We start from the raw sequence: 12,796 nt of genomic DNA on the forward strand, positions 1-12,796 counted from the left end.
AGACAAAAGCAAAGGCCCCTTAATCCAAAACTCGAACATCTCATGAAGATAGAACTAAACAAGTTGATCCAACGTAATATCATATTTTTTTATAAAGCATACATCTTGGGTTTCAAATTTGGTTCCCATAAGAAAGAAGAATGGTGAGCTTAGACTTTGTATAGACTTTAGAGATCTTAACAGAACTTCTCTAAAAGATCTTTACCCGTTGCCCTCAATGGAGTAGATCTTACAAGTAGTTTCAGGTTCAAATAGATTTTCACTACTTGATGGTTACTCTGGTTATAATTAGATTCTAGTAAAGAAGGATGACCAATTTAAGACAACCTTTACTACAAAATGGGGAACAATGGCATATAGGAAAATGCCTTTTGGTTTGTCTAATGCAAGAGAAACCTGTCAGAGGGCAATGGATATGGCTTTCCAAGGTCTCTTAAATAAATTTGTTTTGGTTTATCTTGATGACATAACCATTTTTTCAAAGCATGCGGAGGAGCACTTTTCTCACTTAAGGTAGATTTTTGAAAGGTGTAGATAATATGGAGTATCTTTAAATCCTCAAAAGTGCATTTTTGTTGTACATGAGGGTAAGTTGTTGGTCTATATTGTCTCCAAACATGGAATAACCATAGATCCGGAGAGGGTAAGTGCTATTTTAGCTTTTCCTTTACCTGCACATAAGAAAGGCCTTCAAAGATTTATAGGTAGAATCAATTTTGTAAGGAGATTCATCCCCAATATAGCATTTCTTATGAAGCCTTTGACTAGCATGCTTAAGAAAAATGATACTTTCAGCTGGTCCAAAGAGGCTAAGAATAATTTTGAAGAAATTAAGACTGCCATAGAATCAATGCCTACTTTGACTAATCCAGACTTTGCAAAGGATTTTATATTATATGCTTTTGGTACTTTTGATACTATTTTAGCTATGTTGATTCAACAGAATGATAAGGGATTGCAGCAGCTAATAGCATCCTTCAGCCAAGGCCTAGAAGGGTACGAACATAATTATTCTTTTGTTGAGAAACATGCATTAGTAGTCATTAGAAGTCTAAAGAAATTTAGACACATGCTTTCAAATAACAAAATTCACCTAATGGTTGCTCATCCTAGTATAAAAGATTTTTTGTTGAATAGAGATCTTAATGACAAAAGAACTGGTTGGATCATGAAAGTGATGGAGTATGATGTCAATATAAAGGTAACAAAGCTGATTAGAGGTAAGGGATTATGCGAACAACTTTATGGTCACAATGAAAAACATCGAATAAGAGAATTAAGAACCTATCCTAGTTCATGAAGATAATGAGCCAATTGTTGTAGCAACACCTCCTACAAGTTGGGTGCAAGAAATGATGAATTTTCTTTAGGCTGGTGTGTGTCCTAAAGGCTTGAACAATGCTAAATGAAGATACTATAGACTTCAAGCTATCCCTTATATAATTTTGGATGAAATTTTGTTTAGAAAAGATTTTAATGGTGTATTCTTAAGATGCATAGATTCAGATCAAACTAACAGAATATTAGAGGAATTCCATAATGGACCAGCTGGTGGTCACTTTGCACCATGGACTACAACATTAAAGATCACGAGGGCAGGATATTGTTGGCCTAATTTGCATAAAGATGCATATGCTTGGGTAAGGAAATGTAAGAATTGTGCATTATTTGCAGGCAAACAGAAATGGCAGCTTTACCCCTGCAACTTGTTCAAATTGAACAACCATTCATGAAGTGGGAGCATGATTTTATCAGAGTCATCAATCCACCTTTAATTTCTGGGCATAAATGGATCTTGACAACCACTGATTACTTTACCAAGTGGATTGAAGTTGTACCCTTGAAGGAAGCAAATGAAAGTGCAGTCCTAAACTTTTATCAGGACTTAGTAGCAAGGTTTGGTATTCCTGATTCTATTATTTCAGATAATGCATTAGCTTTTGTAGGATTTAAGATTACTGATTGGGCTGTCCAAAACAACATATTTTTGAGTACTTCATCCAATTATTACCCTTAGGGTAATGGAAAAGCTGAGTCTACTAATAAGAACTTGATTAGGATAATCAAGAGGACAATAGAAGATAATCAGAGAACTTGGCACACTCAGCTAAAACATGAATTGTGGGCTGATAGAATCACTCCTAAGAGAGATATAGGTATATCTCCCTATGTCCTCGTTTACGGTAAAGAGGCAAGACTCCCAATTTCAGTTGAAATGCCTACACTAACTCTGATTAGAGAGCTAGAAATGTTGCAAGAAGAACCCATCCAGGTTAGGTTGGCAGAACTAATGGAGTTGGAGGAGGTGAGAAAGAAAGCATTGATGACTATTGAAAATCATCAAGCTCAGATGAAGAGGACTTTCGACAGGAAGGTAGTTTTGAAAGTTTTCAATGAGGGAGATTTGGTTTTGAAATGGGATGAATTAAAAAGTAATCCTGGAAAGCATACTAAATTTGATGCCATATGGGATGGCCCATACATCATTACTGAGAAAAAGCAACATAATGCTTTTCAACTTTCAAAGTTGAATGGTGAAACCCTTCCAATCCCAGTTAATGGGGTTCATCTCAAAGCTTGCCTTTCATTTTTCATTTAAGTTAATAAGTGCTGATGCACTTTTTGTTTTCTATTTTGTTGTTCTGAGTTTCAATAAGTGCTCATGCACAGTTTTGTGCTTCCTATTTTAGGCAGCACCACTTGTTTTTTCCTAGTTTTCCTATTTTGTTTTGTTGTCATGCTGCGAAGCAGCTAAATTTCAAGAAGTTCCATTTGTAGAGAGGGCTAAGATGACTCCATAAGCCCAATGGATAAGCCATGACTGGTCTATAGTGTTTAGCAGGAAAACACTCCGTAGAGGTTGCCAAAAATGTTACCAAATTTTTACACATGCTAAATTTGGTGGCCTAATGAGACCTTGCTTTCATTCATATTGAAAAAGTGTCAAGCAAATCAACAAATATCAGGTCAAATCATCAACAAGAAATTAGATATGTACTTTTTTTTAACTTGTTTGCTTCATGTGCAGATATAGGAAAAGTAAAATACAACATGTGGGTTAAAATGTGGCTCCCACTAGGGTTGAGCCCAACATGCTAATGGAGATGGGTGTTACAAAGATAAATAGATCATAGAGATATTCATGCTCCATTGCACTTTCAAGAATGGTGTGGCTATTAAAATTTTCAGGCAAATTCATTTGGTAAGTGTATCGCCAAATCCCCTGCATGGCTGATGGAAGGTAAAAGAAACTTCAAAACAAATGCAATCGGCCTGTGTAAGGCATTTTTTTACCTGGGTGCCAAATTGGGTTTACAAAAGAAACAAAATTTCAAGGGAAAGCATTTATCCCACATTGGCAGTGCAGAGGGAGTTTATCACATTTAAATATAAGAACACATATAACTATATTGTCAAAGCTTAAGGGCTTTTGGTAAGAAGTGGGTTGTAGCCCAGTGGACCCCATGTGTACATGCATCTCAAGGAATCCAAATTTTGTGGTAGGGTGGTGAGAATAAATTAAAGGTCGAGCAAGTCAGGAATATCAGACGGTGATCACAGATGATCCGACGGTGATCTCTATACCGCAGCATAAAGGTGCACGATGGTTATTCCTTGCGACATGGTGACAAACCACTAGCAGTGGAATATGGATGGCAGTTAATGTAAGCAGTTAATGCAGACGGTTATGGAGAGATTAATTTCAACAGTTAGTGAGGCCATGCTAAGGTGTCAGGATAGGGACCCCAGAGCCAATCAGGGGGTTCCACGTGGTAGAGAAGAGAGTATAAGACCAAGGATAGGTGGCAAATAGGTGGCACCTAGATGGTGGCTAGCTGGATGCACAGACAAACCAAAGAGTGACTTATCAAACGGAACTTGGTCACGATGGATCTCTAAAAGGATTCACTGAAAGCATCAGTTCCATCGACATAATGTACATCGAAGAAATCTGAACTGTTCTCGCCGATAAAATAAAAAGTATCGATGAAACTACTGTATCAATGAGACATGTGAACAACTCACCGAGGGAGGAACTTTGGCCGAAAGAATAATATTCAACAAGCCAACAAAACCAAAGACACGTGGCAGGTCCAGGTGGCAGGACGGGTGGATCCTCGGGCTAACCAGTGGTTGACACATGGTGACACGCGGTAGAAGGGAGCAGATTAGCCAAGGTAAAGGTTGGGTAGATCAAGGAAAATCATACGGTGATGCAAAAGATCCAATGGTTGTCGCTATACCGCGATGGAAAGAGGCTCGCCAATTATTCCCCGTGACTTGGTGGCAAAGCATGTGCAGATAAGGGTGAGTGCCCAAGTGAGATAAGGGTCACACAAGTCCGAGAAGATTCAACGGTCATTGCTATACCGTGAGATGAAGATGCTCGATAGTTATCCCCCACAACATAGCGACTGGCGAGGTGGCAGTTGAGGTAGCATCCAGGGGGGCTCAGAACAAATCAAGATGTGCCATGTGGCAGAGCATAGAAGAAGAACCAAGGTGAGCCCAGGAAGAGGTGTGTCCGGTCTAAAGTGCTAAGGTGAAGGGGTGACCCAATGGCTGGCAAGGTAACATCCAGGTGGACTTAGAGTGAAATGAGGAGAAGTCATCAGGTAGTTTGGGATCTAATTTAAGCTTGAGAGCAAGTTTGTATGAGTTTTTCTCATGATTTTGAGCCTATTTTGGTGGCTTTTTATTTCTACTCGAGGATCAGTTTTTAGAAAAGATATTTTCAGTGGGAGTTCATCTTGAGTCATTCTAGAGTCATCTTTCCTCTACTTTTTGGAAGGTTTTTGTATAAAGTGATAAAGTTTTATCTTTCTTCACGAGTTCTTGATCATTCTCTTGCTGGTTTTAGCAGAGAATATATTATTGTAGCTCTTGTGCAGTTTTATGACAGAATACTGAATAAAATTATCAACTTATGTCTTATATTTTTGGAGTTCATTTTCTTATTCATGATTGAGAGCTATTTTATTGTGTTATTGTCTATATAACCTTTAAATTTTCTATCTCATTTGTAAGTCACCAGTTGTGCACTATGATAAATTGGTTCATTTGGTTGATTGTGAAAGTTTTTCTTTCCTTTCAATTTCTTGAAGTTTAAATACTTTGCATGAAATATTTATGTGCTATGAACCAGAAGTCTATTAGTGTAGATTGGTGTTTTTAGGAGTGTATTTCTATCATTTTGAGATATCATATTGATGCTTCACTTTAGTTTAGCATTCGCAAAGTCATTGTATTTTCATTTTTAGTTTTCCTATCCCTTTTCTTGGTAAAGAATTTAGAGTTATTCATAGTGAACCAGCCCTTCATTTGGAGGTTAATTCTCACTATAAGAAACTCATAGGCCTGAGAATTATCCCATGTGTCACCAAGTTGCTTATGCATTACGGGTGCAATTTAAGTGACAACAATAACATTTCAGCTTAGTACTGTAAGATGTACTCAATGCATTATTTTAGGACATTTGCATACTACTCCTACATTCATAACTCTTGTGATTAAACTCATTGCAATTATAACATGTGACATTTGTACTTCATAATGCAGAAAATGAGTTTCTACTCTCAAAACTAGGGTTTACATTCATTTTCCTACAATTTTCCATTCTATGACTGAACTTATTACACCGTTGATAGTAACCATAAAAATTTGGAACATATCGATTAGGTTATCTTGAACTTGCAAACGACTACCTCTCTGGGGGTCTTCCTTTCATGCTACTAACTTTTGTGAATCTTTCATGATCAATACTTGCATTTCTCCTTGGATCTGCATGTCGGTGCATTGAGTATGGTCTCTAGTTCATTGATTGAGTATACCGGTTTGTGTGGCGGTTTCTAACAGCATCTGCATATGTCTTCTTGCTAGTATCCTTGCTTACTGTGAATGTCTTCTTCTCTTCGCCTTCATTTGAAGAAGTGAATTGTATCTCCTTATTGGACGTGTCTTTGGTATTTCAACTTTGACCTTCTTGAAAACTGAAGCCACTGGTATCTATAGATTGCTTCTATTTTCTCAGCATCTTGTCCAAGGCTTTAGTGCTGCCTTCATATTTGCTTCTCACTTTTATTTCTTCCTGACTTTTCTCTAAGCCCTTTTGGAGTTTCACTATTTTTGCTTCTAGATTCTGATGTTCCTTTTCCTTTTCACTCAGATTGGTACTAGTAACTTCACACATCCTCTTGGTTTCTTCCAACTGGAATTTTAGATCTGCAATAGTTTTCTCAAACTTTTCAAGAGATTGCTCCAACAACTCTTGTTCTTTAGCTACAACCATTTTTACTTTCTTCAAATCTCTTCTTGTTTTCTTTAGCTCATCTAAGGCACTAATGAGTTTTGCTTCAAGATTTACTTCTTCTTCTTTTTCTTGCTCTTCTGCTTCTTCAGATATGAAAACCTCTTGAGCCATGAAAAGGTTTTCTCTGACTTCATCTCCACTACAAAAGTCATCTGAGGCACTTTCCTCATCTATGGTATCATTTTCATGTGTGTAAAGACTGCTTTGCTTCTGGTAGCCTCTTCTACCATGCTAATAGACATTCTTCTTCCTATCCTCACTATATGATCTGCTACCACTTGATTAATAATATTCATTCTTATCACCATAAGGACATTTAGTAGCAAAATGTCTAATCTTTCCACAACTGAAACATTTCAAAGGCAACTTGCCTTTGTATTTTCCTGAACCTGTCTTGAGTCTTCTGACAAAGTTTTCCATGATGTCATCAGAGTCTTCACTGGTTGCATCATGAGAAGATTCTTCTTTTCCTTTTCTTGATGTCTTGGATGCAACTTTTTTCTTCACAACATTAGTACCGACAGTCCTCATCTCATAAGAAGTTAGGGAGCCATACAACTCATACATTGTAAAGACTTTCAAACCTTTTGCTTCTTCTATTGCTGAGACCTTTGTATCATACTTAGATGTAAGAGATCTAAGTACTTTCTTTACTACCACCTCATCTTTTATTTCTTCTCCAAGCCCTCTAATGGTGTTTGTTGTTTCATCAACCCTTTGGAGATAGTCAGCAATCTTCTCTTCATCTCTCATCTTCAAACCCTAAAGTTGTTCTCTCAATGTCTATAACTTGGCTTCCTTGACTTTAGCATCACCTTCAAATATCTTCTACAACTTATCCCAAGTTTCCTTGACAGAGCAGTAGTGCATAACTTTAACAAAATCATTATCAGACAACCCACTAAGAATGACATTCTTTGCTTTAGCATTGTTCTCATATTCCCTCTTAGCATCTAGATCAGTAGGGGGAATATTAGGGACTGTATACCCATTCACAACTGACATCCATACATCACAATATAGAGAGGACAAATAGGTTTCCATTCTTCTACTCCAAAAGGCATAGTTGACACCATCAAACATAGGAGCTTTTGAGGACGCATATTCATTTCTTGCCATTGTGAACACTTGACAGGATCTACCCAAGCTAGAGAATGCTTTTGACAAAATAGGGTACCTAGGCTCTTATACCAATTGTTGGACACAATGGATCACTGAGAGGGGGGTGAATTAGTGATTTAAATACTTTTTCATCAACAAGAAGATACCAGTAATTTATAAAACAAACTGAGTGCTAACTGATAGCTCAAACAGTGCAAACAAGGTGTGTGAAAGGACTTGCTAAAACATTAAAATAACACATGAACAAGAATGCATCATACAAAACCAGATATACAAGGAAAACCCAATGTGGGAAAAACCTCAATTAGAATAGTTGTTGGAGATCTTCTGCTCCAATCTAACCTCACAATGAATCTTTGATTACAATATTTAGGGCACCAAACCCTTATTTATGAGCACCAACTCAAAGGAACACCACCCCCTATACAATTTATAGGCTACAACCTAGAGGAGCTACAACCCCTGCACTAAGCTCCAACTTAGTGAAAAAAATATAAAAACTCAGTTATACAAATGAAATCACTATTGCAAATGAAGTTTTGCAACCTTATAATATTCTGCTATATTAGTTTCAACCTTACCGGTCTGTATTCTCTCCACCTGCTCTGCAACTTTGCTTTGCTGATAAGTTTTCTAAGTCCCCTCTCACTATGTCTTCCTCCTTCAACTCACACTTGATCACTCTTTATTAGGTATAGATTTTGCTGGTTTGTCACCTCTGTGTTCAATGCACACTCTGTCAGTTTGTTCCTTACATCAATTTACCCTGCTTCTTCTTACTGGTATAGACTTAACTCATAAACACTTCAAGTGTTTATCTCTTCATCTCTCAAACAACAATTTCAAACTTGGCTTTACTCTGCAGCAACAACAATCACAATCTCAAGTCATCATATTTAAACTTGAGCTTTCCCACCAAGAAATAGTTCAAACTTAGGGCAGTTAGGGTTTCCTTCACTTGACCAAACCTGTATAAGATCTGATCCAATCTACCTTGGATCAATCACCTGTACTCAAGGAATGCATTTATACGCATTTTCCAATATCCAATGCATATTTGCTAAAGATAGAAATCTCGTCTATGATTTTTTGGCTTGAAATTAGTCATTTACAGTCCAGTTGTTTCCTTCTCAAGGTCATCTTGCAGTTTGATTTCTTTGCTTTGATCCAGGTGCCCATTACTCCCTGATCTTTCTCTATCATTCTTTCTTCCTCGAGCCACATAAATCTATTATCATTTTTTGATTTGTGGTTGTTTCATTATTGTCGACTATCTGTTCCAACAACCATGTCGATGGAAACTTCACCGACCTTTGCATGCTTGCCACCTCAACTCCACATGGCATCACAATGGTCATACACTCAGCTCACCAATATAAGGTTAGTTTACACTTGAACATTTACCAAACACATACCGGCACAAGCCTTCACCGGTGAGACCTTCTCCTCCTTCTAACCAATAGTGCATACTACACCGGTAGCACATCTTCACCTCTGGTGGTTTGTGATCATTTTAACATTCTGCCTCTTCATCGTAAATAGACAACCAATCCTCCAGACCGGTTTATACTTTATCTGTTATCTCTCAACATGATAACACACCCATGCATCTCACCTCTTACCGGTGAGGTCACTAATAGTCTCAATACCTACTTGTCTTCCACAATACCGGTTGACAAGCCTTCATGTCAATCTTCCTTATGTTGGTTCAATCTTCTTCATATCGGTTTGACATACTTCTACCAGTATCCTATAATACCAGTTGACATCAATGACAACTCAATGCCAACAAGATCATTTCCCCCCAAGCTAAGGGACAGTGAGAAGAGCTTACACAATCTACTAGAGAGAGATTAAACATAAGAAAATGTGCAATGAACTTACATAACACATGCAAGAAAAGACATTAGTAAATGTAAAATGCATGTCTTAAGAAGTGGTAATATTTGAAAAGAAGAGAGGAAAATGATCATATATTCCCCAAGGGGGATTAATCATAAAAGCATACCATTGTAAAAAATGATAATCACATATGAAAAATCTAGCCCCTAAAGGAAATAATGATAAATGAGAAAGAAAGAAAGAAAAGGGAGTGAAAATCCTTGCGCTCCAAGTTAGGAGAACAAGGAGAAACATTACACATTTTCTAATGGTGATTAGTTTCAAGTGATATGTTGTCCTAGTGGAACAAATCCTCTCAAGGAAAGGATATATACCTCCTAAGAGATCATTCCTTGCTAAGGGGCATATCATACTTGCGAATAATCGAAACCATAGAAGATGTAAGATTTCCAAGAGAATGAAGGAAAGAGAATAAGTGAAGTACTCATTAAAGATGCCCCTCTCCAAGCAAAGAGGAAAACCAAAGAACAATTATATGCTCATATGAGAATAACCTTATGCAAGAAAAGAGATCTAATAATGAATGATCCACAAAGATAGAGATAAATTTATAGAAAGAAGAAGAAAAATGGACTTCACATTGCTACCTCAAAGTATGTTGAAGTGAAACAATACCACTACTAATGATAAAGAGCCCCCAATTAAGTTGGCCAAATATGTCATAGGGTGAAGAGCAACATGAAGGGAAAAGAAGTGCTAAGGCACAATGTTTCTACCAATAAATACAACTAGATCTGATGTGAAACAAATGTGCGCAAGATCATATGGTAGTTGAACAAATTTCTTAAATGCATAACATTTTCCAAGAGAATGTGAATATAAATCATGAAAATGCAATATTCAATACCTTTCACTTGCTTAATATTTTTGTTTTTATTCTGTGGAGGAAAGGAAATGTTCTTGTCATATTTCAACCTCCAATAGATTCTTGCGGCTAATATGTCAGGATGGTAAATATCATCTTGCCATGAAGGAGAGGGTTTGTTGGAAGAAGTTTCATTATCCACAATTCTAATTCTACCACTATCTATGCCATCTTGAATAGATTTTTGAAAATCAAGACAATCATTAGCATTATGGTCATGAGTTTGATGAAATGAACAAAAATGATGCTTTGAAGAAGAAGCATTCTTGCGGGCTCTCTTGATTTGTTGGTTTTGGAGGTGATATTGAATGTTTTGAAGGCTAAGGAATTCGTCCATAGAAAGAGGGGTACCACTTCCTAGGCATCTTGTAGTAGTTTGTGTAGGAGGATTTATAGGGACATGAATTCCATGCTCAAATTTCCCAATTCCTTGTCCTTTAAAACCTTATTTTGTGATTATATGAAAGCCATGACTATAAGAATGTTGCAATTGACTAGATGGAGGAACATGATCATGAATTTCTTTGAAATCTGATGTGTAAGGAGGTAGAAAAGGATTTGTAGATGAAGGAGTATCATATGGAATGAGAATCTCTTTGCCTTTATCAAGCTTATCCTTTTTGGAAAATTTGGGAAGAACATATTCATCAGCTAAAAGCTCATTTTTAGTGATTTATATGTGAGGAGTAAGGTCATGAATAAAATGCATGACATCATCCTCTCTACATAGACTTTGATGTTGAAGATAGGTCCTAAGAGAATAAGGAGGATCTAAAGATGTATGAATGTTGATGCTGTCATATTGCCCCCCTTGCTCAAGTGTGTGTGTAGAAGAAGAAGATGGATCCATATTACTTTCCAATGCTTGCTCTCTTGTAGAAAGATCATTGGGTAAAGTATTAGATCTCATTTCTTTCACACAAGATACCCTAGGAGAGGTACACAGGTTAGGATCTTTAGGTTAAGGATCTACAAAATCTTTAAGGTGATTAACATAGGAAATGAATTTTGTTAACAACATCACCATAATGCAACATAAATGATACATGAAAGCTTTGAGATCTAATTGAAAAGAAAATAATTTGGAAATCCTAACAACACAATATGACCAAGTGCTATGAAGAAAGAGAAGAAAGAGGAAATGGAATAAACTCTTATTTGACACATGATAAATATATGCAAAAATTAATGTAATCACATGCAAAAGAGAAAGTAAATCCAATTTATTAATTGTCATTGAAAGTCTCTTAAGTGAAATCTGAATTTGCTAGAAAAGCAAATCTAAAATTAGAACCTTTTTATGAAAATTAATTTTAAGATTTGAATTTGATGAATTTTGAATTTGTGTTTGACCTTAGAAAGTGTTAAAATTGATAAAGTACAGTGATTTTTTGGATTTGAGCAGAAAAAATATAGTCAATTTCGTCTCCAAAATTTCGGGAAAAAAGCTGACCATGGCGGGAACACACACGGTCCGACCAACTTTTTTCAAAAATTTCAGGGATGATAGAGATTATGATGTTAATGCGGAATCCAAAAAAAAACTGATTTGGAGATGTCTAGATCAGTCAAAATTGCAGCCAAAGGTTGAAAATGAAAAGATCTTAAAAATTAGGGTTTCATGATTTAACCACTGAATTTTGAGAATAAAGAGACAGATTTGAATTGCAATTTTGAAATAGAAATGAGATCTGAAATAAGCAATTAAAATTCTACACCTCACAAGCTTAATTTTCTCAAAATGAAAAATTAGGGCTTTTATACAATTAACCTCTAGAATTTACAAATAGATCAAACTTGAAAATGAAAATTTGAAATTCAAATTGCAATTAATCAGACCTAAGAATGAGAAATCAGAATTAATGTGTAAGACATCGGATTCACCAAAACGTAAAATGGAAAATTGGATCCTAGTGACTCCCCATCGAGGAGAGAGAAAGGAAGCCACTAGGATGATTTTCACTTGGGAGGAACTTTACATTCAAAAGAGGAGCTTGAATCCGCTAGATCCAAATCCGAGGGAAACAAGGATATGAATTTTGAGTGGTTGAAGTGTGATTTACCCTCTTTTGTAAATGAGAAAGTTGACTTGTTGACTATGTGGAAAAGAGAGAGGAAATGAGTGAAATGAGAAGTTACTAGTTCAGGATCATGCTATAACTTCGGATCTGAGCTAATTAGACTGATACAGATCTGCCCTGCAAAGTTGGAGAAAAGTCATCGGGACCATGGCGAGAATGTACATGGTCTGCCACAAAATCTGCAAAACGAAAAGGGTTCTTCCATCTCTGCAAATAAAGCCCAAACCTGCAATTATAGTTGTGCACCTGCAACCTACACATAGAAAAGAGAGGGAGAATGGTTGTGGATAAGGGTTTACCTCATTAAAACCCTGGTTGAGGAATCAACCTTGAAAGAAAGTAATTGCAAATGGTTGAATGTAAACAATGGAGATGTATACCTTGTAGATCTGCAACTTGTTGATGATGATTGCTTTTCTTCTTGAATGTAACCACAAATGTTGTATGAAATGGCATGTAACATGACAAAACCCTAACACACACACATGCTTGCAAATGAATGTTGTAATGTTGCTC

This window comes from Cryptomeria japonica, chromosome 7 (assembly GCF_030272615.1).
Source record: "Cryptomeria japonica chromosome 7, Sugi_1.0, whole genome shotgun sequence".
NCBI lineage: Eukaryota > Viridiplantae > Streptophyta > Pinopsida > Cupressales > Cupressaceae > Cryptomeria > Cryptomeria japonica.